Genomic DNA, 8,147 nt, shown 5'->3' with positions numbered 1-8,147 from the left:
CTTTTGAACCTAACTTCAAGTGACTGATTCGGGTACGTTGAATAAATCCAACTGTTAAATTTTTCTTTGTCAGCATTTATACCTGAAAATGAGTAAATACTTCAAATCAGGTCTTGTTTTCTTATTTCATTTTTATTACGAAGGAGAGAGAGAAATGTTAATAATGTGGATTAAAATTAAAGTATGTATATCATGCATACTTTTTTCAGAGAGCTGATTGTTAAATATTTATCAGTATATCCTTGTCTAGAACTCTTATTGAGGAAATGTAACAGGCCTGTTCTAAGAGTTGTGGGTCAGCGCAAACATTCTACATATAGAGGTTCATCCAGAATAAAGTTGAGTCCTTCACATTCTGGAGTACTCCTGAAAAGATTCCCTACCCAACACTTTCACTTTAGGATATTCTCTTTGGTGAGATGCTAAAGGAATTGACTGAGAGATGGAGCTGACAAACCTTTTTGAATAACTCCAGATTCGTTAGCTGACTAGAATCAAGTATTCATGGATCTTCCACAGTGTCTATAAGGGACTTTCATTCCACTCTTCCTGTCCATGAGCTTAGCACTCTATCCATTACAAAAAATCACAACTCTCCTAGAAATACGAAGCAAGTGACCTCATCATCTTCATGAAAGGAGACTCACCTAGATGTATGCTGAGTATGCCATAGACTATCATTACACATGCATCTAGGTAACCTATGATTCCTATGTACGTGTGTGTGTGTGTGTGTTCATCTGTGTCCACTCTTCCCACATATGCCATATGTATTTATGGGATAGCATGACCAAGTTTATGGAATAAAGACTTGCTGCTACCTTTCTTACAATGCCATTCCACCAAATAATTTATCTAATTGTGACTTTTTATTAAAGATAAAAATGGGATCATAGGATTGTAGATATGGAGCTTGAAGGAATCTAAGGGGCCATACAGTCTAGCACCTTCATTTTTAAAATGAAGAATCTTATGCACAGCCAGATGAAGTGATGAACTTGCCCTAGGCTGCATAGTACAAAATGTTAGAGACTGGATCTACACCTAGATACTCTGACTCCAGAGCCATTCGGTGTTTTTCTCTACTACACCAAGTCATCTCCCATTGGTATACACCCTTCTCCATACTTAGGTCAGCTAATTCTGGAACAGCCCTCTAGTATTTTTAAGTATGTATTCAAGGATTATTCAAACTTCATGGAATTTTCCAGGGTTTGTGCTCCAGTAGTATTGAGTAGCTAAAGTCAAAATAATGAGGGAAGGAAAAGGGAATGAGCATTCATTAAGCAACTATTATGTGCCAGGAATTGTGCTAAGTACCTTACAAATACTATCTCACTTGAACTTCATAATTCCCCTATGAGATAGGTGCCCCCATTATCCCTATTGAACAGGTAAGGAAACTACGGCAGAAAAAGATTAAGTGACTTACCCAGGGTCATACTGGGAGTAAGTGTATGATGCTGGTTTAAACTCAGACCTTCCTGTATACAGGGTTTGATAAGGCAATTAATTAACATCTTATTGGAGAGGTTTCACTATAATTAGTTAAATTGTAAAACTGCTATGTATACTATTTTGTACTTTATTTTGAATGTTTCCAAAAAACACTTCCCAGTATCATTTTTTTAAAGTTAGTTTAGAGTCCAGACAGTATGAGATATGATGGCATCTTGAATGGTTTCAGCAATTCTAGCAATTCTAACTCAACATGCAAGAAATATAACCATCTAGAGGAAGGATACTGCTAATATACCAGTTTTAATTCTGGGATAGTGACCTCTAAAGGAATTCAGTTAATGAGATATTAATGAGAGAAAAGTTTTGTGGTGGTGAGAAGAGTTAATTGGAGGAGGCAGGTATTCTCATTGTCACATATCAGCAGGATTGGAGGTCTACTATTTAGCCACAGAGGCTAGAACTAGTAGCAATTGGTAGAATTTTCCAAAAGGCAGATTTAGGCTTGATATCCAGGGGATGTGAAATCTTACAGAGATGCTCAAAAGTAGAATGGATTGCTGGAGGAAGTCCTGGCTTCTCTCTATTTTAGTCTTCTAAAAGTGCTTGACCACTTTCTATGTATGTTGTAGAGGGAGAGCAAGAACAAGAATGAGAGCAAAGACTTTGAAAGGGGCCTTTAAAGGAAAATATAGGACAGAATTAGGGCATCTTTATTCTGACAGCATATTGAAATCAAGTAAGAAAATGAATATTTCTAACTTTTTTACTTTAATGGATTCTCAACCAAACTGAAAAGAATTTGAATGTTAGGAATAGGTATGAATCATTGGAAGCTGTCAGATTCTTGTCAGGTTGTTATAGGGATAGGTCTGTCTTCAAGGGAGAAGATTGGTAGGATTTTGGAGAGTTGACAGAACAACTTGCTTCTTTAACTGCCAAGAGGTTCTGGGTCAACTCCACTTGTTCTTGGGGTAGAAACTGTGTGATGCCAACAAGAATAATGGAAAGTTATTGAGTGAATATAGGTTATTGGCAAAGAGGAAGGGATAAAGGTGAAGAAATGTTACTGGAGAGGGAAAGGAAAACAATAGAGAGGGAAGGTAGAATCTATAGGACTTAGCAACTGGTTATACATGAAAATGAGGAACACAGAAGAGTAGAAGGTAACTCTCAGGATGCAGCCTTCAATTTGTCCCCTTCTTACCACTAACATGGTACTACAGGGCTGATAAGCTATGTTTTCTTTTCTTTTTTAAAAAACTTATTGACCCTGGGCAAGTCACATAACCCTCATAACCCAGCAAAAAAATAAACAAACAAAAAAAATAGCAGGCATTTGTTGTTATTGCTACTGCTGCTTCTCTTTCCCATCTCTCTCCCTTGATGAAAAAGAAAAGGAAAACCATTGTAACAAATATAAATAGTCAAGTGAAACAAATTCCCATATTGACCATGTCCCAAAATGTGTGTCTTACTCTGCACCCTTACTCCATTACTTCTCTGTTACCTTTTCACCTCTCTTTTCTGTGTTGTTGTACTCCAATAAAATGTAAACTCCTTGAGGGAAGGGACTGTCTTTCTGATTCTCTTTGTATTCTCAGCACTGAGCAATCATTGTTTGTATACTAAACACTTAATAAAAGCTCATCAACTGATTGATTTTATTCCCCCTTTTTGTACTTGCTTTTTGTTATCAGTCTAGGTGACACAGTGGATAGAGAGCAGGTCCAGAGTCTGGAAGAGTCATCTCCTGGGTTCAATCTATCCTCAGACACAAATTAGCTGGGTGACCCTAGGCAAGTCACTTAACTCTGCCTCATTTTCCTCATCTGTAAAATTATCTGAAGATCAAAATACAAACTATTCCAGCACATTTGTCAAGAAAACCCCAAATTGGGGTTTTTGGGGTAGGGCACACAAAGAGTTAGGAATGATTAAAAATGACTGAACAACAACAATGAAATATATGGTGATGACAAATAATGTATAACATTGTGTGTGGTCTTAAAATGTTTATTTGTACTTTCCATGAAATATTGTGAATGGTATTTATCATACCTATAGCAAATGCCACCTTTTTTGGTTTATTCTGTTTTAGCACAGGTAATTTTCTAGCAAGATGAATGCCATCAAGCTCAATTTTAGTTCTAATTTCATGCCTAAGTATAAAGTTATTTCTTATAATTATTCTGCATTATACCTTAATATGTAGTTATGTGACCTAGATTGAGAGTATTGTTGACAAAATATAGTTATAAAGCCCTTGTTTATAACTCATAAGATCTATTTCTAATTTTATCATTCTATAGTATAAGTGTATAATTAAAGCAGTCATAGATTCAGCCCATTTAATGTATATTCATAGTTGGCCTGTACCAACTTCACTAAAACATGCCCATCATATAGCAGTATTGTTTTCTTCTAATTTGATCTAGTATGTCTTATCTCCTTATTGTCCTGGAATATGAAGATGTGCCATTTGCTCCACTGTCTCTCTGTCAAACTAATCATCATACCTTTGATCAAGACTGTTCTACACCCTAAGTTGCCCCATTAAATTTCTTTGTCTCTTAGGAGCAGTTACATCACACTCACTGTGGCACTAACACAATTAATGATATTTCTAGAACTCAATTCATCAGTATTTCAGAGTTCCTTATTGTCTTTCCAGTAACTACAGAAATATCAAGGTACATATTGTCCCCTGACTGTTGTTATCCTACTTGGCTATTGCCCACACCCTTCAGCAAGGAATTCGGCCAATAAGCATTTATTAAGTGCACATTATGTTCTAGGCATGGATGAAGTTTTGAGTTTTGAGGGAATTGTTATAATCATCATCATTACATTAATAATTAATATAAATGTATTAAGAACCTACTATTGGCCAGCTAATGTGCTGAGTGCTGGAGATACAAATATTAAAAAATAAAGACAATCCTTGCCCTCAAGGAGCTTGAAATCTAATGAAGGAAGCTGAAAAATGGGGGGAAGGTACCTGATGAGGGAGCATCATGGAGACGTCAGTCAAAAAAGTCCCAAAGTAGTTCAGATAGGTGATAAATCAGATGTTATAAGCTGAGTTCTCACCTTAAATAGAGGTTTGGAGTACATGGCCCTACTCTCCAATCAGAGAAGCAGAGGGCAGTGTTGAGGTGGAATACCAAGGATGATAATATCTTACAGGATGCTGAGGTTATCCTAGTAATGAACTTCCCTGGGGCATGGTGGAGAAGTCAGTCAGAAAAGTCTCAAAGTAGTACATACAGGGGAGAATCATTATTATTATCATCATTATTACTAGTAAAGTCAACTCTCTAGAACTGAATGATAAAATAACTTACTAAAATTTGCTTCCCAATTATAGAATTTTTAGCAGTGAATCAGCCAAAGCTATTTAACTCTTTCTTTGAAAGTCAAGCATGAAGGATTCAAGACTCAATTTTCTTGATGTTTGTGTTCTAAATGCAGCATAAAGGAACTCATCTCCTTTGGAAAATTTAAAAAAAATTACTACTAAATGATACTCATTATATCCAAAGAGGGAGAGGTGATAAAGAAAAGTACTTTTCCAGCCAATATACAGTAGAAATCTCCAATTAAAAATTTAACAATATAATTATAAGTGTTATTGGCTGTAATTGGCTTTGATTATCCAGAATTTAAGAGCATACTGAAATCTAATTCTTCAGCTAATGTGTACTCTCACTTTCATTTGGAATTATTTTCAGTAAAAGTCCATGTAGATAATTGTAGTAGGAGAAGAAAAATCAGTGGCCACAGGGAACATCTACAATGTTGCCTGCTACAAAGATGATCAAAGAGAAACCTACAGTTGGTTAATATAGGAAAACAGTAGAGTGTCTAAAGTATTTTGAATTATTTTGGATGACAGACCTTAAGCATCCCAAAACTGCAATAATAGTAGTCACAGATTTTGTGCATCAAATGACCTCATCTATTTCTTTAGGTTAAATAAAGTAATAATACATTTAGTCATTTGCAGAGATTTGGAGGTGGTATGTATATATGCATGTATGTATGTATGCATGTGTGGCATGTCTTCTATGTGTGTATAAATGTGTATGTATGTGTATATACACATACACATATGTGTATTATAGTGTGTTGTGTATTGTGTGTGGAAATTCAGTTCTTTGGTGAGCTCTATTTCTGCAAGATAAAACAAGATGTTTGTACTTATTTAAGTAACATTTTGGCATTTCTTTATTCTAAATACAGTCTAATTTCCACTAGGACTGGAGTTACATGTAGTGACAATTACTGTACTTAGTGTGGTTTTAGAGATATCAATTAAGCCCCAGGGCCCTACACTTTTCCCCATATACTAATTCCTGAAGGTGCTCTTTCCTTTTACTCTTTGGTTCTACTGAACCAAGCAATTTTGCCATCAGCAATACTATTATCAGTCATTTACAACTTAGTTTAGATAAAGATATGAAGGGGCAGCTAGATGGCGGAGTGGATAAAGCACCGGCCCTGGAGTCAGGAGTACCTGAGTTCAAATCCAGCCTCAGACACTTACTAGCTGTGTGACCCTGGGCAAGTCACTTAACCCAAATTGCCCTGCAAAAAAAAAACAAAAAAAAGATATGAGATGAAGTTGTTGGAGGGGCGAAATAGAATAAGAACCTGAGAGTACTATTTTCAAGAATGAGGTCAGAGATTTGGAGGTGGTATGTATAATGACTACAAATCATGGCTGTCTTTTCCACTAGTTATAGTCACCAAAATTGGAAGATATCCATAGTGGTGTATGGTATGAGTGAGTATAAATGCTAGTTTATTTTTACAGAGCTAGGGTTATATAGAGTGTTGAGCTGAGGGACCACCAGTATTTATTCTGTCTCAATTATGTAGGAAGAATAGATACCAAGGTCAAACAAAGTCAAATATATAACAAAGAGATGTGACTGTAAGCTAGATTGAAGGGTCAACATTGGGATCATAAACAAGACCTAAGTTTCCCACTTAGTTCACACAAGCTGTAACACTAAGGTTTTTGTTTTATTTTGGGGGGTAATTTGTTATTGTTGTTGTTTTGTTTTTATCACAACTTGAGCTTTTATTATACCAAGATCCATACAACTGGCCTTTCTTTCAATTTTTGGTTAAATTAGATGCACCTGGTTTGGCCTTAATCATTTCTCTTCATTCCAAGAGAGGGCTCAACTAGGAAGGGAGGGAGAGTGTTTTCTTTTTCTCTTCCAAGAATGTTGATGATGTTAAGACAAAAGTCATCAATAAAATAATTTGTCATATAGTTGCACCTGGTTGGATTTCTGACTTCAAAGAATAATTCTTTAAGAAAACAGCTGTAATTAAATGGATCAAGAATACTATGATGGAGAGACACAAGTGAAAGGAAGACAATAGAAAGCATGTTGTGGGTTTCAAAGACAAATTTTACTAACTTTATATGTATATTTTCCTAACTTTTTTTGATACATTTTAAATTGGCACAGCATTTTGCAGCAAACATCCAAACAAGCCCACTTGCAAAGTGCATTCCCTGAAAATGTTATTGGAAAGAAGGGTATGTTCTTTAATAAAGCAAATATAATAACATTGACCAGAGTCAATTGACCAAAGTATTTGATAAGAATTTTTTTGCCTCTCAAAGTTGACCTTACTTACATCAATATAATCTTTGGGCATATTTTTAATTTGCATATGTATTCTCCGTTTGGCATCACTTTATGCTAATCTTCATGTGTTTCTCTATATTTTTCATATATTACTATTCCTCATGTTTTGCTGATATTGTGATATAGTCCAATACCTTGATTTTTTCAGTTACCATTGCTGTTGAAATGTTTTCTCTTTTACTAGAATTTTAATTCCTTGAGGGCAGGTCCTCATTTATTTTGCCTTTAGCACAGTGCTTTAACCATACTATGCACTCAGTAAATGCTTGTAAACTGTTGATTGACTAAGCATATATATTGTTTCTAGCTCCCTCTTAAAACAATGTTGTTCTGATGTCCTGAGACCATTAAAAGTTGTTGAGACACATCGTCAATTCTTTATTGGTATATATAATATTAATGAACAATAAATGCTTAGTGCCAAAACTGTTGCAATAGCAACTAATATGTAAAAATAGAAATAGCAAATTAATTCATAAATACAGTTTTAGTTTAAATTTTAAAAAACACAGTAGTAGCCATAAAATTAAACATACATACATACACACAAACACATATGTATATTGTGTGCGTGTGTGTGTGTGTGTGTGTGTGTATAGAGTATAATATCAACCCAAATTTTACAATAAGGTATTATAAATACCTCATAAGAGAAAAAGAAAAATATAGACTTCTTCTCTGGTATGAAAGGAGGGCCAAAATATTTTACATGGATTTTCCAGATCAGAGCACACTATGGTTTGGAAGGGATAACTGTACACTGCAACATGAAGCACTCAGCACCCACAACATCAAAGACTGATGAAGAACCTAGTTGGTAGAGGGAACAGGTGCTGTCACTGCTGGCTAGGTTGGCAGAGAAGGTTGACTATGCCCTTCTCAGTGGCATTATCTCTATTTAGTGGGCTGCTTCTGTCCATACAGTATCATGGTGAGAAGGAGGAGGAGGAAGAAGAAGAAGTGAGGGAAGAAGGGAGAAAATTATATCCCAATACTCTTCATGGACTGGCTTTTCTA

Source organism: Dromiciops gliroides, chromosome 1 (genome assembly GCF_019393635.1).
Source record: "Dromiciops gliroides isolate mDroGli1 chromosome 1, mDroGli1.pri, whole genome shotgun sequence".
NCBI lineage: Eukaryota > Metazoa > Chordata > Mammalia > Microbiotheria > Microbiotheriidae > Dromiciops > Dromiciops gliroides.
Note: the sequence above shows the minus strand (reverse complement) of the source record.